Source organism: Rattus rattus, chromosome 2, assembly GCF_011064425.1.
Source record: "Rattus rattus isolate New Zealand chromosome 2, Rrattus_CSIRO_v1, whole genome shotgun sequence".
In the NCBI taxonomy this organism is placed as follows: Eukaryota; Metazoa; Chordata; class Mammalia; order Rodentia; family Muridae; genus Rattus; species Rattus rattus.
The window spans coordinates 88,474,212-88,500,634 of record NC_046155.1 but is presented as its reverse complement, the minus strand read 5'-3'; positions in this window follow the sequence as shown (position 1 = coordinate 88,500,634).

The following is a 26,423-nucleotide window of genomic DNA, read 5'->3' as shown; positions in this document are numbered from 1 at the left end:
TTCAGGCCCTGTAGCCTTTGCCCCTCTTGTTCCTCCCATTTTCAAGGACAATGTTGGATTCTTTTTAAGAGCAGAGTCCCAGGAAAAGCACATATCCAGAGCTAGTTTTTTTTCCTGCTCTTTCCAACTCTTCTTCTTTCATTACTCTTTGCTAATTTTTCCCCCTCACTTCCCACCCCACTAATCCTCCCAGTTTATAGAATTTTCCAATTATCTGCTCAGAAGTATCATACCTGATCATTTTCTGTCGTTCTCCTCTTCCTCCTCCCTTTCCTCTCCTGAGCTCCTGAAGACAAGTCACAGTGCCCAGGACGGGTATTAATGGGAATAAAAGTTACAAGATGGAGTTAAAGAATTTGCAAGTTCAGCATTTTTGTTTTGCTTTATGACTATCCTCCTATAACTCGATTGTTCATTTGCTAATTCCAAGACAACCTGGCTAATTACAGACCAAACTATTCAGGTCAGGGCGCACACAGGTAGTCACCCTGTGAAAGTACTCTCTGTACCTGAGACCTGTTACTAATTCCAAGCAACCCAAGGCTTGGATTGCTCCATAGATTCCTGTGCCTGCTCTTGGGCCACTGAGAGGGAGTTGTCCTTTCCACTTTCTGGGTCATTCCAGGGCATTCATGTCAATGGAGGGGTCCAGAGTCCTTGAAGGACTAACAAGTGCTAAGACCCTGGAGAGTTTTACCTCAATCTTAGCAAACATGCGTGGCATAGGGCAGACCCGCAACTGAAAGATATGGTTAAAGATCACACAGTTTGAGAAACAATAGTGGGACCCAGACCTTGAGTTGGTCTCAGGCCGGGGCAGGACAGACGCCTTGATTTTATCTTGGCATTGAAGAGACGCCTGGCTGCCTCCTAGTCAGCCTGGGTCCTTGCCTGACCCACTTTTGAAGACTCTCTCTCTCTCTCTCTCTCTCTCTCTCTCTCTCTCTCTCTCTCTCTTACTGTCTTAGACTCCATCTCTCTCTCCTCTCTCTCTCTCTCTCTCTCTTTCTCTCTCTCTCTCTCTCTCTCTCTCTCTCTCTCTCTCTCTCTCTGTGTGTGTGTGTGTGTGTGTGTATCTTTGTCCCTCCCTCTCTCCTTACCAATTCTTCTATGGTTTGTAAAGACTAAGAATCAAAGGTCTGGAAGACGCCTCCATGGTTAGGAGCACTTGCCACTTCCAGAGAACCTATCTCAGTTCTCAGTACCCCCATGACCGTTCACAATTATCTGTAACTCCAGGTCTAGAGACCCTCTTCTGTCCTCTGTGGGCACCAGGCACATGGCACACAGATACACATGCCAGCGAAACAGCCATATACATACAAATTTTTAGTTTTCTCCCTTGCTTGCTTACCCAACATTCCCATATTCCTAGTCCCACAGAAGTAGCAGGACAATTGTGCTGTGTACCCAGATGGAGAGTCGCATCTGTACATAGCCCTTGTTCCCTCTCCCTACAGGCCTGTTCTCTGCCACAACTGCGTATGAACTGCTGCATCACCAGACAATGCATTCCTTCCCATCTTACCTCCCGCTACAAAGCTCTTCACTCTGTGCCTGTGGAAGTGTGGGTTACATGACGTTTGAGAGCCCCTCAAAAGAGGGTACCTGGCTGGGCAAAATGAATGGCACATGCCTTTGACTCGGGAAGGTGAGACAGGAGGACTGAGATCCTGAGACCAACACAGAGTACACTACAAGTCCCTTTCTAAACCAACCAACCGACCAACCAACCAACCAACCAACCAACCAACCAACCAACCAACTAACCAACCAACAAACCAACAAACAAAAAAAGATGGCAACCGGATTCTATGCTAGGATGGATACCTGCTAGGATAGCAGATGGAGTAACAGTGGGTGGAAAGAAGACTAGGGCAGGGGAGGAGTCTTGATAGAAGGAAATGGTCTAGCCAGGTGAAGTGGAGTGGGAGTGGGCAGATAGAGATGGTGCCCATCGCTGAAGGGAATCCCAGGGCTTCCTCATTTGTCCAATACCCCTGAGGCCCCAAGCTTCCGAGCACTGGAAGCATGCCTTTTGCTACCAGCTCTCTCCCTCACCAGGGCTGACTGCTCAGGACCAAAGGGTTTTCCCTTTTTTGGAAGGACAAAACAGTTACCAATATTGCCAGTCACAACAGAATGGAGGGGAGAAGCTGGGGGTTGAGGGGATTGGGAGACTATCCAGAAAGTCTTGATAACCATAGAGGATGAATGGTTAAAAGAGAGGGTTGGAGAGAGAGCTCAGTAGGTAAGGGTGCTTGCTGCCAAATCTAATGACCTGAATTCAGTCCCAGAAACCTACACGGCAGATGGAGAGAACTGACTAATCAGAGAAACCCGAGTTGGAGAAGGATTCACTGTTCAGAAAGTTGTCTAGTGCTGGGGTGGAGTAGGTCACAGGGCAACGTCCTGAGAGCAGGCTTTAGTTACCAGCCAACAGCCAGCAAGACATCAGGGACCCCATCCCACACTATTAGAGAACCAAAATCTGTCCCCAACCAGGGGAGCTTGGAAACACAGCCTTCCCCATCCAAGCTTCCAGATGAAGACAAGCCTGCTAAATTGTTATTTCATCCCCATGTAACCCTGAGCAGACTCAGCTAAAAGCCATCGGACTCCTGACCTACGAAGACTGGGGTGTAAACCGAGGATCTAAAGGGCCACACTCTGGTGGCTTGCTGCACAGCACTAATAAACTAAACCTCCAAGGCTAGTCTCAGTGGGTAAAGGCTTCACAAGCCTCACAACCTGAGTTCAAGTCTCAGAACCCACATGAAGGTAGAAGGACAGAGCTGACTCTACACAGTCGTCCTCTGATCTCCACACGTATGTCATATGCCCTCCCTACCATGCATGGACACACACACTCGTAATAATAAATGAAAAATTTGAATTTCTTAAAAAGTTATGTAACCACTGACTTCTTGGACTAAGAATATATTTCCTGTTAATGTCTGGTTTGGGGCCATGTCCCACGACACTGCAAGGTTATCTATCAGTGGTTGATGGATCCCTCAGAGAAAAGATTTTGAGCTAACCTTGAAGGGCTGGCTGATAAGTGCATACTTAATTCCTTTAATAAATGCTGTAATCTATTACTTACAGATATCAACTATCTGCCAGTCATGAGCCAAGTGGTAGTAAATAACTCGAGTAAAAGTATCTGCTTTGATAAAGCCATGTTCTAAAGAGAAGGGTACTAAAAATAACTGAAGGGCATAAAGATTATACCACGGCAGTACCGAGAACTGAGGGCTAAGTGTGCTTGAGGAGAGCTGAGGCTGTTAGGCATGGGGCTCCCTGGCAGGCTTACAGGCGCATCTGACAGGGGGTCTTGGAGCTGCAAGCTAAGATGAGAAGGAAGTCAGACGGGGCTGGAGAAATAGCTCAGTGGTTAAGAGGCCTGGGTAATCTTTCAGAGGACCCAGGTTTGAGTCCCAGCTCCCACACATCTATAACTCCAGTTCAGGGGATCTGACACCTTCTGGTCTCTGAGGCTGCTGAACACAACATACACAGACATAAATGCAGACAAAACACCCATACGACAAAATAAAGGAGCAAAGAATTAGAAATCTACAGGGGAGAAGAGGTGGCTCAGTGGTTAAGAGCACTGGCTGTTCTTGCAAAGGACCTGGGTTCTGCTCCCAGGACCCACATGGTGGGTCATGACCACCCACAACTCTAATTCCAGTGGGTCTGACTTCCTCTTTGGATCTTCATGAGTCCCAGGCTTACATGTGGTGCAGGCAGAATACTCATAGACATAAAATAAAATAAATACTTCCAAAAAGACACCTCTTTTTTCTTTAAAAACAAACAAACAAACAAACAAATCAAAAACTCAACTACAGCACTTTGGAGGCTGAGGATCTTGGGATCAGGGCCAACCTGGAATATGCAGTGAGATCCTACCTTGAAGAAAAGACAGACAGGAGAGATGGCCGAGTGGGTACAGTAACTTTCTGCCAAGCCTGATGGCCTGTGCTCAATCCCTGGGACCTACGTGATGGAAGAGAACCAAGTCCTAAGCTGTCTTCTGACCTCCACACACATGCCATGCCATGTGCACTTGTACACATACACACACACACACACACACACAGACAGAGAGAGAGAGAGAGAGAGAGAGAGAGAGAGAGAGAGAGAGAGAGAGAGAGAGCAGGGAAGGCAAGAGAAGAGAGGGAAGGGGATAAAGAGAGGCAAAGGAAAGAGCAGCTCCAGGCCTTGCAAGCCTCCTCACGGTGAGGCGGATAGCTCCCACTAACACTCGGACAGCTAGAAAATCTCCCCAGAATCCTGGAAGTCCATTGAGGTCTCAGTATTCTAAATGCATGAGATCCAAGAAGCCAGCTTGGTCTCAGCCTGGGCTCCTAGCTCTGGGCTTTACCCTAGGATCCTAGCTCCTTTTCCCTGTTCCTGCCTCCAGTATGCTCTGTGGAAGTAGGTGAGACTTGAATCTGAAGTGTTTTCCAGGTAACACTCCCAATTGTGGGGAGATTAGATCCCTGCCAGACAGAAGTGCTCTGTTCTCAGTGCTGACCCATGATGCCCTGGGAGAGCTTTTCTTAGAAAGTGTTTGTTTTCCCAGGGGTGCCTGGGTTATCTCAGCCCCACCCTATCTGGGCAGTCCAGGTTCTTCCCGTGTCAGCGCAGGGATCAGGTTAGTACCGGATTGTGTGGGCAGCTTCTCTTGACTTCTACCTCGGCACATCCTCTAGTGAGACGTCTAAATCCTTGGGAAGAAGGTCTTGGCTGACAAACTGCATATAAATATGACTGAGCCCAGCTCTAGTCAAACACACTTCAGTCAAATCCAGTGACCCACAACGTCAGACATGAATCTGCACAAGGAACAGGATTTCTGGCCTGCAGCCTGGAAACGGTGCCTTCTCTCTCATGCCTGCCGCAAGGGTAATAGAATGCCTCAGATTCACACAGACACCTATCTGTCCTTTGTGTCACCTTTATGTCCAAGCTTCAGGTCATGCACCCTCTCCAAACATCTGTCCTTTGGTCTAGGGGTGAACACACTGGGGGTCCTGGACTCATAAGGGGCTCAGACATGTACAAGCCTAGAAGTGATTAGAATTTCACGCAGGGAAATCAAGGCTCTGGGGATTGAGTTCTAGAATGGGGTGTGTCGCCTGTGCATTTGACTGTGCAGCTTCCTCACACCGTGTGGGCAGAAACACATCCGGAGGAAGTGGAAAAGTACAGCTACCTTTTGCTTAGACCTAAGGATGCTGCCGTGTGGAATGGAGACTTCTAGTGCCTTTTTATAGAACTGCCTCTCCTGGGCTTTCAAACAATTCCATTCTTAATAGAATTTCACTTAACATTTGTTCTCATACATTCTCAATTTAATGAGAAGATGCAAAAAGAGCTTAATGGATTACTATTTGCTTTCTCTCTTTCTGTAAACACGAACACTGCCGTGCTTGAAGTGACTTTTGCTGAGCTGTTGCTCACCACCTCCATTCTCTGTCTCTGTCTCTCTGTCTCTGTCTCTCTGTCTCTGTCTCTGTCTCTGTCTCTGTCTCTCTCTCTGTCTCTCTCTCTCTGTCTCTGTCTCTCTGTCTCTCTGTCTCTCTGTCTCTCTCTCTGTCTCTCTGTCTCTCTCTCTCTCTCTCTCTCTCTCTCTCTCTCTCTCTCTCTCTCTCTGTGTGTGTGTGTACATGCTAGTTCATGAATGCATAGCACTCCTATGGAGGTCAGAGGGAAACTTTGGTAAAGGTTCTGAGACTTGTTTTGGGTTTTGATTTGAGACACGGTCTCTCATGGCCCAGAACTTTACCACAGAGGCAGCTTTCCTAGCCTGGAAGCTGCCAGGGACCTGCCTGTCTCTGCCCTGCCTGGCTATGACAACCATGGCCGCCACACCTCCATTTGGGGGCGGAGCCTAAACTGAGGTCCTCACACTTTTCTGACTGAGTGATCTCCCCAGCACTGGTGTGCACTTTCTATGGACAAGGGCACCTTTTCACATAACCAGAACACAGTCATTCAAACAAGGACATTAAACTATGGGAGAAGAGACGATTGTGTACGATTGTGACGATTTTTGTCAGTTTTCCTCATGAGATCCTTTAAGCATTAAAAAGAATGTGGCATTCAGTTGCTAAATTTCTTTGAATTCTTAATTTACAACAGTGAATAAAAACTCCTAGAAGGTGTCTGTGTCTGTAGAGACTGATGGACAGATGGGAATTTCAGTTCCATGAAGAGACGGATTTTGAAGGTTCGGAGGCTAGTTAATTATTTTATCTTGGGCTAGTTTTAGCTTCTGGAACAGCCATTTCCCTCCCCACCCTGCATCTGAACTAACTCCTCCTGGTAATAAATAGAAACATCCTAGACACTATTAACTCAGCAGAACACTAGCTTCCCCAGTCCAAGAGGTCATCAGAGCATCTCAGGCCTACTGAATAGCTTCCCCTTTCTTGATGTTTCCTCCTCTCTGGTGTACCCACTGACATAGTTTAAATTTGCTTTGATTTATGGCTTTCTTTGCTTTGTAAAACTAGAAAAACTTCGTGAAACTGCTTCCATGTTGGGACATGGAAGTTGGGGTAGCCTAAATCTGTGTCCCTGGCCCATGGCCTATAATGGGCTCCAGAATAAACTCTCTCTTACTCCCTTTTAGATGAGAGTTTCATGCCAGTATTACCCTTTCTCATAGATCTTTATCTTATGATATTGATCATTTAAAGGACACAGGCTACTGTTTTTCACAGTGGATCTCAATTTTAATTGTCTGATGTTTCCCCCTGATTAGATCCAGGCCACATATTTGGGACAGAACACTTCCTGAGTGAAGCTGTGTCTACGTACTCTCACCAGGAGATCCATGATGTCACTTTGCCCTGTTATCAGATGTGTGCTGATTTACGTAGAGTATTAAACCATTAAAACATCCTGGTGTTTGATATTGTTTGGAAATATGTTCTTCCCCATTATGTAAATTTTTTTCTTTTAGAATTGCTCTGTCTGGGCTGAAGAGATGGCTCAGTAGTTTAGGGAGCTGACTGTTCTTGCTGAGTTCGGATCCCAGCTCAATCTTTTCAATAATTTTAATTTATTGAAATTAATAATTTCAATAAAAATCAAGTCAAATTGATTAGGGCAATATATCTTCTTTAACTCACATATTCAAAGTATGATCATTTCACCATAAAATCAATACATGATTACACGTACTAATGTAATCATTAATTAGCTAATCAATAATTGATGGGATGTTTTAAAATATTTTTTGGCATTCTGTCCTTCCTGTTTGCTTTTGAGACAAGATCTCCCACAACCTAGCCTGTCCTCCACCTCACCACATAGCTGCTTCTACCTCCTAAATGCATGGATCATAGACATGCACAACTATGTCTGATTAACATGCGGGGGATTGAACCCAGGGCCTCATAAACACTAAGCAAACACTCTATTGGCTGAACTATATCTTTAGTCCCAGATGCTATGCTTTCAGAAGTCCTGCATCTCACCTCAGTTCACCTCAGTTCAGGACAGCCATACCATATCACAGGCACTCACCAGGCACATGTTCACCAGTGGACAACCATCTAATTTGGAACTTGCTTTTCAATGTCCATAGATGTACCATGGATTTAACTAACTCCCCACTTTTAGAAGTTATAGTTCTTGTCAAACGTTTGTCTTTAAAAATAGGGATTCAGGGAAGAGTCTTGGAGTTGATTTGTTAAGCTTACCCATGTGCAACAGTGTACAAGATCCCGGACTTGTAACAACAATGTCTATCACCCGGGGTCCCAGCACTCTAACCTGCTGCTGTTGTAACCTTGCAAGGGAGCTGCTGTCTGGGTACCTCTGCTGTGCCCACTTCCTTCTGCTGGTCCCTCCACCTCTGCCCCCCTCATCTGTCCTGTGTGCAGGATGCTCACTTGAGAGGACAGCATCCATAGTCTTCCTGGATATGGGTTCTGTTTGGCACTGTAAGTGGAGAGGAATGATGGGAAATGAGTGGGTGGGGCAAAAGGGAGGTCCGGCAATAACTTTCCCAGAATCCCTTGCACCTAAGTGGTTATGGGTTGGCTATGTCCCTCCAAGAGAGTCCACAGCTACATCACAGTTTTTCCTAGGCAATCCCTTCTGTGCCTTCCTTACCAGATCTTGCTCTTTGTGACCAGGGCAGATCACTGCTTCCAGAAGGCGTTAGCCCAAAGGTGCTGTATTATTGCAGAGAGGTTTCCCTAGCTCTCCTCCCACCTGAAGTGGTGAACTCCTTTTCAAGCTGCCCTTTAATGCCAGTGGTAGCAGCTGATCCCTCCCGAGAGAGGACCTGAGCAGCACCGTCTCAAAGAACGTGTGCAGAAAAAGAAAGCCAGGGTTTACCAATGAGGACCTGAGCAGCACCGTCTCAAAGAACGTGTGCAGAAAAATAAAGTCAGGGTTTGCCAATGAACTCAATTCAAAGCATCCATACTTGAAAAGAACGTAAGGGGGTGGCATTCTTGTCTATAATCCCAGCACTCAGGGAGGCTGAGGCAGCAGAATTGCCTCAAGTTTAAGGTTGTTCAAGGAAATGCCGTAAATACAAGGCCATCCAGGGATACATAGCAAGATCCTGTCTCAAAATACAGACAAACCCCAAACAATAGCAGCACTGATGGTGACACTGAAAACAGAGGCAATAGTAATCCCCAGTCAGGCTTAGCTGGCTGCTCTTCTAGCTTCTAGCTCTGAGTGTGGAGGACTCCTGTGCTGCTTCTACCCTTGCTGTTCCAGGGGGAAAACAGCCTCCCCCATCCCCTCTCCTCCTCCCCCAACTACACCTCAGAAAAGTGTAGTCTGTCTGTGTCTCTGATCTCACAACCCATGGCACTGAACAACTGTCATTTGCCTCAAAGACGGGACAGAGTTCATCTAGGGATGTTCGTTCCTCACATTCCAGTCTTCCTGGGCCGGACACTGGGGTGCTTTGTTGTTTTGTCTGACAGAGGAAGGGAGGAAAGTACAGAGGTGACTCGGAGTCAGAGATGGCCTTCAGACAACCTACTGTGTGCAGATGTGAAGCAGGACACTGGGACTTCTTGTCCTGCCACGCAGTGTCGGGCTGGCCATCCGTGAGATGGTACTAGCCCAAATGGAGTAGGAGGGTAGCTTCCATGTTATCTGCTCTTGCCATTAAAATAGATACCCTCCATTGACCACCCTAGTAAAGAGGTACAAAGAAGCTAGACAGCAACTTCTTTGGTAAGTTAAAGCATTATCCACTTTGCATTCTCATGCATTGTACAGTCACGGGTGAATCAGACATCTGACATGAGAAGGTATTAACAGTGAGGTGAGGGGGTTGGAGGGATGGCTCATCAGTTAAGAGCAAGTTCTGCTCACGCAGAGGACCAGAGTTCTGTTCCCAGCCACCCATATCAGGCCGCTCACAGCAGCCTGTAACTCTAGTTCTAAAGAATCCGGTTGCCCTCTTCTGACCTCTGTGGGCATGCAGACTCCTGTGCGAATGCATGTGCACACACACTGGAACACACGCATACATGTGAGCATGCACACATGTACAAATAAAAGCTAAAATAAATCCTCTTAAAATATAAAAAAGAAACATGATGGGTATTTTTTAAAGAATTATTTATTTTATGTATATGAGTGCACTGTAGCTGTCTTCAGACACACCTGAGGAGGACATCAGATCCCATTACAGATGGTTGTGAGCCACCATGTGTTTGGTGGGAATTAAACTCAGGACCTCTGGAAGAGCAGTCAATGCTCTTAACCACTGAGCCATCTCTCAGCCCTGTGGTAGGCTTTTTAAGATATAGAAAACCTTATACATGACAGAATTTGGATTCAGCACGACCTTTATTAAAACATTTGCTAAGGCGCCAGCATCACCGCTGAGGACGGGGAGGCAAAAGGAGCTGGTCCTAAGGAGTGAAGTAAGAGGAAGAATAATGAGTGTGGTGGTTTGAAAGACAATGGCCCCATAGCCCATCAGGACTGGTACCATTAGGAAGTGTGGCCTTGTTGGAGTAGGTGTGACCTTGTTAAACAAAGTGTATCTCTGGAGATGGGTTTTAAGGTTCCAGATGTTCAAACCAGGCCCAGTGTCAGTATCTTTTTCTGCTGCCTGAGGATATGGATGTAGAACTCTATCTCTCCAGCATTTTATCTGCCTGAATGCCACTATGCTTCCTGCTATGACAATATTATACTAAATCTCTGAACTGTAAGCCAGCCGAATTTCCTCTATAAGAGTTGTCGTGGTCATGGTCATACCAAGAAAAACTAAGATAGTCCCCATAGGCTTTTATGTTTGAATGCTTGACCTACAGTTGGTGGAACTGTTTGGGAAGGACTAAGAGGTGTGGTCTTGTTAGAATAGGTATGTCACGGAGGGGACAGACTTTGAAGTTTCAAAGGATGGGTGTAAGTCCCAATGCGCTCGGTGTCTCTGTCTCTGTCTCTGTCTCTGTCTCTGTCTCTGTCTGTCTCTCTCTCTGTCTCTCTGTCTCTCTCTCTCTCTCTCTCTCTCTCTCTCTCTCTCTCTCTCTCTCTCTTACCTGCAGATCAAGATGTGAGCTCTCAGCTGCTCCAGCCAGCATGCCTGCTGTTTACAGCCATACTGCCATGCCACAGTGGACTCCTAACCCTCTTAAACTATAAGCTCAACCAGTCACCTTTTCCTATTAGTTGCCTTGGTCATTGTGATTCATCCCAGCAATAGCAAAGTAACAAAGGCAATGAAAAATGAGTGTGGCTGAAGGTCCCAAGGAGGGAATTCCAAGTGTTTGAACACATAAGGACCAGAATGGTAGGACAACAGGCAGGGGTATGCCACAACCAGGCTAGAAGGAGCCTTGCACGCACACATATATGTTTCCAGCCCTCGAGACATTGAGGTAGGAGGATTCTAAACCAGTCTAGGCTTTATAATGAGCACAAAGTCAAACAGAGATTATGCGAGAATTTAAAAATTGAGAAAATTTTCTTAACATTTCTTAAAATGTAAAAACTTTTAAAGTTATAACAGACATGAATAGAAACAAAAGTGCTACAGAGAACCGAGGTCCTAAAAGCCTTAAGAAGAGAAAGTGGATAGTGAAGACCAAGAAAAAGAGAATTAGTGAGCAGAACAAGATCAGCCCACAGAGGGAGGAAGGAAGAGAGAAGCCGATGGGCTCAGAGTAAGACAAGAGCAAACTCTACACGCGGAGATGCAGAATGGACGAAGGAGAAAGGTGGCCCTGAGCTCCACATGCATGAAGAGTAACCTTGAAAGCCTGAGCCTTCAGTATCCACCTCCTGGGTGAGTGCTGGGATTACAGGTGTGAGCCCATCACAGTTGGTTTGGAAGGCTTGATCTTGATGAAAATCAACACTTTCTCCCTAATTCCCTAAGCCATAGTTACCAGAGCATCTCCTTAGATGCTGTTAATAGTGTCCAGAGACAGCAACCCTGTGGTTTGGACACACCAACCTAACTGTTCCTCTCCACTCCGCACTCAGTCTTTGATCTCTGTACTCCAAGGGAACCATCCTGGCTCCCCCCTCCCCTCTCTCACTGTCCTCTTCAACTTTACCATGAAGTTTCGAGCCTTCAGCATAGCTCAGATTTCCTACAAGCTGGTTCAGGCTGTCTTTGCCTCTTCTAGCCTTTGCTCCTCCATGGCAGAGTCCTTAGAGTTCCCTGGGCACATCCCATAGGCGCTCTCTTAGTGTGTTTACAGTGCTCCTTCCCCTTCCCAGAGTGCTCCCTGTCATGCTGCATCTCCCTATTGTCTCCTTTGCCCTCAAAACCCAGCCAGGAGCTGGCAAGAGGGCTGAGTGTGCAAAAGCACTTGTAGAACGAGTCGAATGACTTGAGTGTGATGCCTGGAGGCAGGAGTGGAAGGAGAGCACTGTCTCCTCTAGGTTGTTTTCTGACCTCTGCACATGCACATGTTGGTGTACATGCACACGCATGTGCTCCCACAGGAGCAGGTGCACGCAGAGAGATTTAAAAGTAACAGCAGCCACTCAGCACTATCTTACTGGCACTTCCCTTGCTGTCTCTGCCCCAGGCAATGCCCACAGCTACCTGAAAAGAGAATTTGGAGTTAAATGCACAACCACGTTTAATGTCTGTGATGTGCCAAGAATTGTACTGGGGGCTTGGTGCTTCCACAGTTTCTCTTGAAGTCTGGCAGGTAGGGAAAGGCAATGCCAGTTATCACACAGCAGTGGCGTGTGTGTGTGTGTGTGTGTGTGTGTGTGTGTGTGTGTGTGTGTGTGTGTGTGTGTGTGTGCTGTTTCCATCTAGAGGCAGAAGGCTGGATAAGTCCGAGCCAGGGTCATGGGGAGCTTGAGGTTGGGTTGTCTCTGAAGGAGGCTTTGCTAAGTCTGAACTAGAGAACAGAGACACTGGCGCAGCTGTTGCACAAAGCTCAAGTTCTCTGCTAACTGCTACGTGTACAGTTGCCACACCACTTCTTCCCCCTAGGGCTGCCTCCCTCCCACTCAGAAACCACATCAGCTGCTTTCCTCAACAAACCCTTAGGGAAGTCTTTCCTTTGGCTCCTGGTTCTAAGGTGCAGTCCATCGTGGTGGGGAAGTTACATGGCAGGAGTATGCGGCAGCTGGACAGTGTGTCTGAACTCAGGAAGCAGAGAGGGATGCTGGCCGGTGGTCCATTTACTTCATCCTCTTTACTCATCTCCAGGACCCCAGCCATAGAACGACATCATTTACATTTAGGGTGGGTGATCCCACGTGAGTTAGCCCAATCGAGACACTCCCTCATAGAGGAGCCCACAAGCTTGTCTCCCAGGTAACCAAGAGCCTGAGATGGCACTGTCAGTCAGTATCAGCCGGCATTTCACGGTGACAGTGACTCATGCTTACACAGAAGAGCACAGTTCAGACTCTGGATGAGGCTCCCAGACATCATTCCTTTATAAGATTTACATTTGAAAACACACCTCAGCAGACATAAGGGAGGCGGGCTCCCTGTAGCTATGAGTCAACGGCTGCTGGCCTTAATCTTTTTTTAAAAGAATTTTTATTATGTTTAATTTGTTCTCTCTCTCTCTCTCTCTCTCTCTCTCTCTCTCTCTCTCTCTCTATTCCCGTGTGTGTGTGTGTGTGTGTGTGTGTGTGTGTGTGTGAGAGAGAGAGAGAGAGAGAGAGAGAGAGAGAGAGAGAGAGGCGCAGGTACCTGTCTGTGGAGGCCAGAGCTATTGGGTTCCCTAAACTGGAGTTACAGGTAGTTATAATCTGTCTGATATGGATGTTGGGAACAGAACTTGGGTCATCTGGAAGAGTAACAAATGTTCTTAACCACTGAGTCATCTCTCCAGCCCCACCTTCACCCATTTTTGAAAGTTTTATTTTATACCCAAGATTGAACTTCTCTTCCCTCAGTCTCCCGAGTTAGCCTCAGTCTAAAACTACGACCTCAAATATCTGAAATGCAAATTATGAAGCCACAGAAGTCTTGCTCCCTAGTAGGCAAAGGTTGCTTGTCCTGTTCTTGCATCATGCCATACAATGGTCAAGTTCACCCAGAGACCAGCATGAGAATAGTACAACATGCTTGCCCGAGATTCGGATTTCTTTTGCTTCAAGTCGAGCACGGTCATCAGCATTCACTGTCTGGGTCCTGGGACTCATCTTCCACGGTCAACGTCAAGAGACCCAGACCCTTCCAGAGCACCTAGCCTAGAATGGCAGCAGTTCCTGCGACAAAAGCTTGCAGTGTATATCCCCAGGGCACTGCCGTCTGGTCAGCCAGCACAACACACTTGCTAGGATACAATGAGAACCATTTCCTCTTGGTTTAGCTTGCAAGGCAAGGGCGGGAGGTATGCGAACAGAGCTTTCTTCAGCAGCCCAGCCTCTTGCTCTCCTCCTGAAGAACCCCAGAGGGTTGTGTGAAACCTGAGGAGATTACAAGTCTGTCCCCATTGCACAGAACAAAAGGGGACTACAAAAGGAGTGGAAGATGAAACTTCTGGCCTTCTAGCCACAGAGCTGGTTGTCAGGAACCTTACAGGAAGGTATTTATTTTGCGTTTCCAACTTCTGCCCTTTCTGCTGTGGAGTGTAGATATTTACATAGTTTACCTTCCCTAGGGGTCACAGGCTGCCTGCATTGTGCCCAGTGTTCCCCTTACTTATTTGTAGTTTTCCAATATTTATGCTTTGCCCTGCCTTCTCCTTTAGCTGAAGGATTTGCAAGGCTTTTCTGTAAAGATCCTACACAGTAAACAGGGTGCAGACTTCCCCGGTGCTCAGTTCTGCTGTCCTAGCAGAGGCAGCCATGGGCGACATGCACATGTGTGTCCTGGCTGGTCCAATAGTGCTTTATACCAACAGGCAGCAAACAGGTCAGATCTAGACAGCCCTGTCCATCTCAGCTTTCCCAGATTCTTTAGCATGGAGGTGGGAGGTGGGAGGTGGGAGGTGGGAGGTGGGAGGTGGGAGGTGGGAGGTGGGAGGAGGTGGGAGGTGGGAGGTGGGAGGGGGGAGGTGGGAGGTGGGAGGTGGGAGGGGGGAGGTGGGGGGTGGGAGGTGGGAGGTGGGAGGTGGGAGGTGGGAGGTGGGAGGTGGGAGGGTGGGGAGTGAGGAGATGTGAGAGTCATGGACAACAAGCCAGCATCATTCTGCTAAGATGGATTTCTAAGAAAGCTGCTTTTCTTGTCTCCTTCCCTTGATGTTGATCTGAGGCCTTGAAGGGCAGCAGTCATTTGTCACAAGGAAGTTACCAGGATGTGGACGAAGGCTTGCATCTAAAGGTGAGGAGCAGAAAGACAGAGGTGTGGGGGAGGGGCTCTACCCCATGTCACCTGATCGTCAGCTCCTTTATTGTCATAGCTGGGTACTCTCTTAGTAGAGACATAATAAAAGCTATATGGGGTGCAATAAAAACTGTTTTTTAACTTTCTATTGATTTTTTGTGAATTTCACAGCATGCGCCCCAATACCACCCCTCCTCCCTGTCCCTCCATATCCGCCCTTGCAACCTCTGGCCAAAAGAAGAAAAAACAAAAACCCCAAAATTAAAAGCAAGAGCATCTCCCAGTGGAAGCTGTAGTGTCATGGCGTGTCATGCAGTGTACCCTCTTGCCCAAACAGCTTCACCTTGCAAATGTTCATCGTAATGACTCATTCATTAGTCTGGTTCGAGGCCTCTGGCTTCTGCTGCACCATCAAGCCTGGATCTCCACGAGGACCCCTCTCAGATGTCTTCTTGCTGCCCTGTGTCATGGAAATCCCACAGCTTTGATTCTGCAGGACTGCCGGTCACACGCTCCAGCAGTTCATTAATGGGGTATTATATGTAGGGTGGGCCAACTCAAAGCCCTGGATTCAGGCCTGAGTGGTAGCTGAGTTGGTCAGCCAGCCAACTTTCCTGTGCCCCAGCCACCAAGGTCAGCTCTCCTGCTTTGCCCAGGTGAGGGGCAGGGACCGTTCTCCTGCCTGCAGCAGCCTGCAAGGCTCAGGACTAGTTCACCTGTGGGCTCAGGACTAGTTCACCTAGTTCATACCATGGGGCTAGCTCTCTGGCACCCATACCACCAGGGCCAGCTCTGCAACACTGCCCTGACGAGGGGCAGGGTCAGCTCACCATGGCCCACACTGCCAGGAATAGTTCCACTGTGCTGTCTAGGCAAGAAGTGGCCCTGTAGCCCCCAAGCAGCAGAGCCAGCTCTCCCACCTTCCAAAGGCAGCAAAAGGCGGGGTCAGGGAGTTGAGGGGGCATCTCTTCTGTACCCATGACACCACATGGTTGACAAGGGGTGAAGCCAGCTCTCACATGTTCACGCCCTCATGGCCAGCTCTCCTATGCTGCCCAGGTGAGGGGTGGGGTCAGTTTTGCTCAGCCCTTGGATAGCAACAAGGCCCCAGGCAGCAGCCCAGACCAGGGATGTCCACATGGCCTTTGGTAACATGAGCCATGGACCCAGACATGGGCCTCAGTGGCAGCATAGGGACCTCACCATGGCTTCAGGTGGCAGCTCAGGCTACTCACATCAGGCTGTTCCTCTACCCTTGTGTCTCCAGTTCCTCCTGTCTTCACAGTGCTCAAACCGTTCAGCTTCTCCTTCTCTCCCATCTCTACCACAGACTTGCTCACCACAGTGTCTTCCTCTGGCCCAGGCTTCATGGCGGCTAGCCTGAGAACTATTTTAATCAGAAAAATTGAAAGTAACAGGGAAAATGATACAAAGTCATCATTCTAGACATTTACGGTCACAGGAAGACATCTTTGGTCAAAGCCAAGCCCAGCTCACTTAGATACAACAATGTAAACACTTCTGGGTACACAGCACAGGGAAGTCTTAAGCCTTAGGTCATTACCTCACAGAAACTGTGCAGTGTGCAAGCCCTAGGTTCAACCCACAGTACCACCGAAAACTGGGAAAAGAGGAGACGGAAGGAAGGGAGGAGGGAGGGAGGGAGGGAGGGAGGGAGGGCAAAGGAGTGGGGAGAGAGAAAGATGGATGTCATAAACTACAGGATTTATAGCTTCAGACCAGCAACACTCCTGAAATTTTAGAGCAATTAAATGTTTTTGTTCTTGGTACATTTTTTTTTTCTGTCAGAGATCTGAAGGCAGAGACTTCTGGAAGCCAAACCTTTCAGACTTGGAACTCTACGTCCAGATCCATCTCCAGACTTTCTCCCCCCCCCCTTTTCCTCCTTCCCTCTCCCAATTAAATATTTTCTTTTATAAGAGTTACTGCAGTCATGGTGTCTCGTCACAGCAATAGAAACCCAAACTAAGACAATAACAAATATTTTTTAAAAGGCTGTTTTTTTTTTCACATAGATAACAGGATACAGTTGGTGACTTTGGTATATTACATAAAGTAACCTTGGAAACTTTAGTACCCTACACACCTAGGTTTGTGGAGAGGGGGTGGCACTAAATGTGCATTTAAATCACCGATGGACCAAACTATGGGTTAGTCAATAATGGCATTCAGACACTTAGACATTCGTCAAATAAAGTAAGCTAGATCCTTGCCTAGAACCACACACAAACACAAGTGAATAGGCATTCAAGAATCTAACAAAATAATTTATGGGGATAATTGCATTTGACCCTCCCTCCATCCACCTTGCATATTTTAGGCAATGTGGGTGATGGGTATAAGACAAAAGAATTATAATGGAACACTGGGGAAAGATTTTCTTGTTTCTAAAAAGAGACAAGGGGAAACACAGACCTTTCTGCTTATCTGGATTTGCCGGGAGTCTGTATGCAAAGTCTTAGCTGCTGATAGATAGAAGGGCAGAAGGGAGCTGAACGCTTGCATAGCTTTCTCTGTGAGCTGATGTAGGCTGATTCTCTACTACCTCAGCTTTGGACAATGAAGATAAATTCATTTAACAGTTGCATTGACGGGCTTTAAAAAAATATTCTAATCCTCCTACTTAATCTTCATTACCTTAAATCTTATTTCCTTCTTGTTTATTCACTTGATACATTTCTGTCATCCTTTAATTATAATCATGATTTCAATCAACTGAGATGAGCAGCCATTGGATAGCTGTGTTGATGTTTACTCCGACCAAGAATCTTGCCCATTATCAAAGGGACTTACCAGCACGGGCATTGGTTGGCATAAGTGCTGTGTCTAGTGCCACCCTGCCACCTTGCTTTTCTGATGTGTTTTCCTGCTTACTTTCTATGTTATACTTCTATTATTTTTTATGTGATCTGGAAGCTAGACCTCTGTTTCAGTTCCACGAGTGTTGACTAAGTTATAAACGACTTCTGAAATTCCAACGTCCCAGCCAGGATTCGGTCAGGAAAATGACTGTCAAATTATTCTAAGACTGACAGATTTAGTGTAGGAACTGGGGCTGGCACACACTGGGAAGGCAGAGTTGAAGAGGTCACCACATGCATCATCGTCATGTGAGCCAGAAGGTCGGAAGCAGGTGGCTCGAGGGTAATTCTGGGAAGCTTATGAGATCACACAGCCTGCTTCCCTACGTGGTGTCTCAGGAGCACATCTTCTCTCCTGGCTGAGAGCTAAGCCCCAGCTGTACCCCACAGTGAATTGATAAGAGACAATCAGAGGCATAGTTAACATTCTCTTAGGACATAAACACCAACTTCCCCCTCTGTGGTGTTTAAATGAGAATGGTCTTCATAGACACGTCTTTGAATACTTGGTCCCCAGTTGGTAGAACTATTTGGCAAGTAAGGAAGCATGGAAGTGTGGCCATGTTAGAGATGTGTGTCACTAGGGGTAGGTTTTGATGTTTTAAAGACTCAGTACCGTCCTCAGTTCCCTCTCTATTTCCTGCTTGCTATTCAGGATGTGAGCTCTCAGCTGCTGCTCCAGGTCCCTGGCACCTGGTACCTCTGCCCTGCCATCATGAACCCCAACCCTTTGAAACCGTAAGCCCCAAACAAACCCTTTCTTCTAGAAGTTGTCTTTGTCATGATGTCATATACTAAAGTATCAAATGTGTCCTTCTGTACAAGAAGTGAGGAGGGAAACGCTCCTTTTCCTGGTAATTTTAGCTGAACAACATAACACAATTGCCCATTTCACTTTATAGTTCATGCTCTCAAGCTGCCGGCCATACTCGTACAATGCATGTGTATCTATTTTGAGAATAACACTTCTCTATCTACCATTTCACTTTTATCAACAAGGATTCCAAAAAGTAAATAGGAGATTGCAGAAATAAACAAACTCAATAAGTCTCATGCTGTGTGACGAAATCTCATGCTATACCTGGGACCTCATCCCTTCGTTCAGCGTTTCCGCACTGTGTAAGCAACCGGCCTGGTATGTGGATATGAAATGTGTCCCAAATGACTTGCGTGTTAATGGTTTGAGCCTTTACACAGCATGTTCAGAGCTGGGGCTTCGGGAAGTGATCGGACCATGAGAGCTCTGGCCGAGTCAATAAACCAAAGCAGTGATAGATTCCTAGAATGATGGTATTGCTGAAGGTAGGAATCCTTCACGGTGGGGCCTAGTTAGAGGAATCAGGTGACAGAAGCCTGAAGGTGGAGACTTCTGTTGGCTGTGATTAAAAAAAACCCAACCAAAAGCAATTTAAGGAGACAAGGTTTACATTGGCTTAGAGTTCTAGAGTGATAGACGAAGCCATCATAACAAAGGTGACATGGTGACAGGCAGGGAAGGCATGGGGACAGAAGCAGGAAGCTGTCGGATCGCACGCTGTCTGCACACGAAGCAGAGAGAAATGAGTGAGATGTTTTCTCCATCAAGGCTCCACCTTGAAGGGTTCCACATCTCCCAAACAGCACTGCCAACTATAGACCGAGTACGTGAAGACATGAGCCTGCAGGGGATGCTTCTCATTCAAACCACAATGAGGCACCTTGTCCCTGGTTTCTTCTGTTTCCCTGACATGCGGCTCCACCTCTGTGAAGAGAGCCACCTCTCCCATCGTGTACCCCTGCTACAGGGATGTTCTGCATCTGGACCTGAGGACCAGAGTAAAGAAGCCAGCTGATTTCAGACCAAGCCTCTGAAAATGCCCTCCCTCTCCAAATAAGCCTTTCCTTCTTCAAGATAGTTTTTCTCAAGATCTAGATTCCATATGTCAGAGTCCTAAAGAGTTGCCAAGAGGCCTAGTAGGTTAGGGGGTACAGCCTGAAAGAATGAGGGAAAACACAGACTTCTCATACTTACAGAGCTCATTAACATAAAAATCCTGAAGCCACATATTTTTCTGACATATTTGTCATGGTGAAGGGGCAATGACTTAGCATATTGCTTAATAACCAATGAACCGCCATCTTGGTCATCAGGCCTCAGTATCTCAGTGCTTATGTTCAGGCAACCCTCATTTTAAAAATCGTTTTTTATATTTATTGTATTTTAGGAGGTTACAGTGCCACTGTGTGTGTGTGTGTGTGTGTGTGTGTGTGTGTGTGTGTGTGTGTGTGTGTGTGTTATATAAGTTAGAGGACAAACAGGCAAACAGGAGAGTCATTTCTCTCCTTCCACCATGTAGGTTCTGGGGATTGAACCCAGGTCCTCAGCTTGGATGCTTCTACCCCTCGAGTCATTTACCAGCCCATCCGATAACCTTCATCTCATGTAGCATTAGCTCCAGAGTTCACGAGGAACGATGATGGTGACCTGGGGAGAGATGGCAGTGACCGTAACGAGAGGCCACAGAGAGCTTGCTCCTTTAGGGGCAAAGGTAAAAGGTACAAGAAGATACTTGAGAGGGGCTGGGGTTGCTCAGCAGGTGAGTGCTTAGGTGACATGTCTAAAGCCCTGTGTCCAATCCCCTGCATCACACTAGCTAGTGAGGGTGAGCACACACCTGTGACCCAGCACTGGGGGCGGGGTGGTAGCACTGGGGAGGTTTAAAGTTCAGGTTCTTGCAACTGTTGGTTATCTTGAAGAAACATGACATATACACACATGTGCACTCACTTGTACACACACGTATGCACTCTCTTGGGTTGATTTTGCTAAAAAGAAAGAAAAGAGGAGGAAGGAGAAAGGGAGGGATTGATCTTGGCGACTCTTTTCCATATTTGTTCTTCTTAACTGTCTCATTTTGAATGCTGTGAAGTCACTCATTTAGTTAGCTGTCTTCTCAAACCCTTGTCCCTATTTAGTGGGGTAGCTCCAGTAGTTGCTTACAGGAAACACAAGACAAATCACTTCTAAAACTAGTCTGATTGCATGTTTTTAAAAATCCGCTTGAAGAGAGGCATGGTGGCACACGCTTATAATCCCAGCACTCAGAAGGCAGAGGCAGGAGGATTGGGCAATTTCAAGGGTAGCCTGGCTTGCATAGTGAGTCCCATGCCAGCCAGGGCTAGGTTTCAGGACTCTGTCTCAAAAAAAGAGTGGGGAGTCTAGTTCCGAAGGAGAAAAATCGACCCCTTACTCTAGACTGGTGGCCTACTCTCCTCTCAGGTTCGAGTGTACTTTCCCAGGCCCACATTAAGTTTCTGCTTTTCAGTCATCCTGTTAGAGTGAGTGCTACCCAGGCCCTTGTCCTAAAGGTAATCCACCTAATTTCGGGCTGGAAGGAGAAGGGATGGCAAGTTTTCTACTCAGTGAACGAACAAGTGTTCTGTAAGAGTGGCACTTGGACATGTGACCTCCTTCGAGGCCTCTCGGGCTCAGTTAAAGATGAATGCATGGTGCAAAGACCCTCTAGGAAACACGTAACCTATCAAGTCCTAGAAAGAACTAAAGTACCATGGGTGACTAAAACTAGAAATGTATGAGCCAATCGGGGTGGGGGTGGGGGCTGTTGCAAAATTGCTGGTTTCCTGGCCTTAAGAGGCCAGTGTCAGTTCAGAGTCACCGTAAGAAGATTACTACAGCTTCCAGAGGCTGCACAGGCTTACACAGAGCTAGGACAGGCTGGATCGATATAGTATCCAAACTCTGGAGCCAAATGTGGAAGAGATGGGATTATCCTGAAAGCAACGTATGGCCACTATTCCTTCTCCTAGACACAGGAAAAAAGACAAATGGGATTAAAAACAAAAGTAGACTAATTTCCAGGCAGGGACTGAGCCAAGAAAGAGGCCCAGGTCCTCCCCTTTCCCCAGAGCACCCTTCAGCCTTGGCATTCCATGACTTGAATCGGAGTCATTGTCTGGCTCTCATGCAAACACTGGCTCCATTGTGATTCCACAGGGACACAGCCCCACATGTACTGCTTTCTGCCCGCCTGGGGCTCCTTTGGGTTTATCCCATTGAGTTGTGACTCAGGCACTCAGCCAGCAGGGCCTCCAACCAGGGTGGTGCCTGGGGATTTGTGCTGATTTATTACACAACCCTACCAGGTAAATCACTTTGCCATCCCATGGGAAATGTCAAGTCAGGGGCAGACTGTGGGTGCTCCCTGAGTGAATCCAGGGTTTGGGTCAGAAAAGACGATGGCCAGAACTTTCAGTCTTTCTTACACTTGCCTTCATGGCTACTTGATTAGACTCAGACTGCCTGGAAAGTTCTAGAAAAATTCTAAGTTCCACAAGTCAGGTGTCCTAAAGAAATCTCACAGAGCCCAGGGGATAAGCCAATACGACCTAAAACAAACGAAGGTAGCCTCAACTGTCTTGTATTTACAGAAATGCAGATCCTAGGCTATATTCCTGGGCATTCTGGACGGTGTAACTGAAGGTGGGAAAAGAACTCTGCAGTTTTCTTTTTGAGTAGTTCTAACACAAAGAGGTCATATAACAAGCTTCCAAAGCAAACAGAATATGTCCAACACACATGCACGCACACACACACACACACACACACACACACACACACACAGAGGAGCCTCATGACAGAGCATCTATTTAATATGCTAAGCTCATAGCTGAGGTCCCCATCTTCTTCCCTCAGCGCATACACACGCTGGTTATTAGATACTAGCGAAGTTGGCATTTTAGATGGATCTGCTGTGCTAAGTAGCTGAACCAGGATGGGTTCCTCAGAACTCCAGAAGGCTCCCACGCATTCTCCTTCCACTGATTGAACACTTATGCCTAATCAGACTTTCTCATCCTTTTGCATAAATTCTGTTAGCGTAGGTGAGGCTGGGTCGCTCAAGGTCAGTACCAAGTTAAGGATAGGGTCAGACTGATGAGCTCAGCCGGGAAACCCCGGTGACAGAGGGAAATAGAGCATTTTAATATTAGTATCTGTCGGACAACCTCCTCCAAGGGAAACTACCCACCCACCACCCTCACCTCCAGGTGCCATACTGAGAACCACAAGGAGGTGCTTCCTAGCCACAGCTGATTAGAACAGGGATGGGCTGAAGGCAAGGCAGCCAATTGTCAGGTGACAGGGACATGAAGCAGCATGAAGAGATGAGAGCTGGGCCAATCAGATTACCTCTGCTGGGAATGGGGGATTGGGAAACGTGGAGCACGGAAACTGGTTAGCAGACAGTTGTCACAGTTTATCACGAGGTTGGTCAGTCGGGAGGCTGGAGAAGTCGTGGTGAACCAGCAGGGAGAAGTGGGTGCTGGTCAGTGGGGAGAAGAAATCTGAACAACTAGAGAGAGATGAAGATTTGGAGAAATTATGAGAAATGGGAAACCTGATAAATATTTGGAGCACCTGGCAGAAGCAGAATCCAAATGTCCTCTAGTCTTACGTGAGCGGGCTCAAGGATACCTCTAGTCTCTGCAATTAGATGTTCAAACATTGTACAAGACCATATCGAGTGAGCCCACATGGTAAGCAGCCTGTGGTCTCATGGATATTTCTCATTTGCATTCACAGGTGCATTAAAATATCTATTTTAACACAAGCTACTTTGGAAGCCGGGGCAAGGAAGAGATTATGTAGCCATGATCTAGAAACCGTTTGTGGATTACTCAATACACAATAAAGTTAAGTCCAAATTGAAACTACGTGTATCCAATAGCATGTCACAGAGTACAACAATCGAAGTATTCCAATCAAGTTTAACTGATAACATGTTGATATAATGTATATGAGATGGAATGGATTAAATAAAAGTAAAATATGAAAATTATGTCACATGTTCCATTTAACATTTTGACTGAAGCTACTAGAAAATTAAAATTTGTGGATGTTGATGTCCTTCATGCTGGAAAAGAAATGTAATAGGTACTGGCAGAGTGCACTGTGGTTTCCTCCTACATAGCCACCATAATTCTTCCCCTCTACGATAGAAGCATGTCTCTATTCCTACCATGATATGGATCCCCATTTCCCTTGGATCCACGTTGGTCTTCTGAGTTTTGATGACCAATGGAATCAGGTGGAAGAGGTACTATGGTCATTTTGAGCGTAGCCTATAAGAAGCCTGACAGCTTTGGTTTTGGACCCTAAGTGTCAGACTTTGAGGAAGCTTTGGCTAGACCAGTGAATAGAGAGAAGGAGAGAGAGGATTGTGGAGGAGCTTGTAAGTGCCAGGCACGTCAGTGTGGTCGTTTAACACAACCAAAATAGCCTGCGACACCGCCTAATGTGTGACCTCAGCAGATGCCACATGCAGCAGCTCAAAAGGAGAACCATGAGGCATGAAAAGCTGTGGCTGTTTTAAGTCCAATGGTTTATTATGTAGTGTGGGAGTCAGGCTGCACCATAATCTCCTGCCCTACCCTAAGTGTATGAAACAGTGGCTTTGAGTCTGTGCCCTGCCCTGATAACCCCACTTTACAAAGTGCCAGTTGGCTCCATTTTGAGGGTAAATGCAGAGAGAGGATGACCCTGCATTTCAGTCATGTGTGTAGACCCTAGCCACCTTCTCAGCACAGACGGACAGTAACTCATTTCTACAAGTTAAAAGATATTCCCTATACATTACTAAAGTAGATGGAAAACACATGGACACACACACACACACACACACACACACACACACGACATACTAAAATCATATAAGAAAACTCAGACTATCAAAGGATGCAAGATCCTCCCCTAGTCTTTAAAAGGATTAACACGCAACACTGATGGCATTGTCATCAAGCTACCTGGTACCTGTGTGCCAAGGGACACAGCAGAGAACACCCAACTTTTCCCAGGGGCTTCAGCTCAACCTGGTACTCATCACTTAAGAGGCCCATTTGATCCTCCCATTCACCAATCTACCCATCCAGTTTGCATATATTGTCCCATGCATCGACTGGACCAACTGACAGACTGCATTCTGGAGCAACCTACCTCTCCAGTTGGATTCTCTAATGTTTTATGTAACCTTCTGCTGTGACTCCCTTTGCATGAGAGTATCAGCTCTTTGCCTTCAGCAAGGACTCTTGGAATACTATAGCCTCCTTAACACTTTCATAGTCAATATTGAATGGAATAGAATGTGTGATCTGATAATTACAATTGATGATTAAGATTGGAACAAAATAAAGAGCTAAATGACCACACTTTTGAGGGAAATCAGAACCAGTAGTAAATTACAGTGAACAAAAACAGCATAGCATGTGAGTTCATTTTATTCAATAAATTCTGATTTTCTAAGAAAAAATATCTTTGTCTCTACAAGTCTGACATAGTGTGCCCATGACACACAGAAATAGGTACAAAACTGTGAGTAAACTGTAAAATAGAGAGACCTTGGGAATGACAATATAACTGAGGTAACCCACCCTCAAGGATCTTAAAATTATCAGGGGGTGTCACCCATGTATATATAAACAGCTCCAATATGAGATTTGGAGCCCCAGGGACAGGTATGGGTTTTTCTTTTTTTCCCCTTTTTTTGTGCAATGGTGGGGGTGCATGGGCACACATATGTGTGAGTCTAAATATATGTGTCTGCATTTGGAGGTTCCAGATTAATTTGGGAAACCATGCTTCATTACTCTGTCACTTTAGCCATTAAAAGATGGCTCTAGATCAAACCCAGAGCTTGTCACTAGGACAGATCTCACTAGCTCTGAAGATCCCTGACACCATTTCAGAAGCTGGAACTGCAGGTGTATTGCAGTGCCCACCAGACTGTAACATAGGTTCTGGGATTCAAACCCTATAATCTTCATGATTGTACGGCAAGTGTTTAAAGCACTGAGCCATCTCCCAGCCCTAACAAGGATTTCAAGTTTAATATTTACTAGTTATTGAGGGGCCTCTCCCAGGAGTTCCTAAATCATGTCCAACCCCACTGGTTAAGTATTGGATGCTTGAAGCTTTAAGCCTTCCTCCCCTGGGTGCTGGGGATCAAAGCCAGAGCTCTGAATATGCTAGACAAGTGCTCTACTACTCCTGTTTTCCCTGTCTCTCCCCATCTCCTCTCCTCCCCCTCCCCCTCCCTCTCCCTCTCCTTCTCCCTCTCACTCTCCCTCCCCCTCTCCTTCTTCTATGTATCTCACTGCATAGCCAAAGCTGACCTCAAACTTTCAATCCTCCTGCCCAAGTGCCCAAGTGCTACATTACAGATCTATACCATGAATCTTGGCCCTTAAGCCCCTTTTCCAATGGGGAGAGAGGCAGTCACTCTAGCAATACCACCTGCTTTCTTAAAGAGTCATGGGCTTGGGTGTTGCTTTTATTAGAAGAGAGAAAACAAGAATCCACACGGGCACTGGACTCCTTGAAAGCCTCTGTTCTTTGGGCTAGACTTCTGACAACTCCTGGAAGCCTCAGGGGGTTTAGGTTCACTTTCTCTCAGCCTTTCTCACTGAGTCCACATGGAGGGTTCTCCAGGCAGCTTTCTCCTCTGTGGTCCCACTGACCCAAAGCCACCATGGCTCTGAGGGCTCTCTTTTGTCTCTTCTTGGCCATTTGCATCTCTGAGGCCTTCTGCTTTGGGGATTCCCACTTCAGAGCACCTCATTTACATTTCCCCATAATAATGAGTAGTTCACAGGCTGCTGAAACACAATTGCCAAACAGTGAGTAATTCATCTGGAAAGCCAGCCCTTCAAGGTTTGGGGCTGGGCGTTTTTTGAGAGTTCTGAAGACATTGGCACTGGCACTGTGGACCACCATTGAGAGCAGA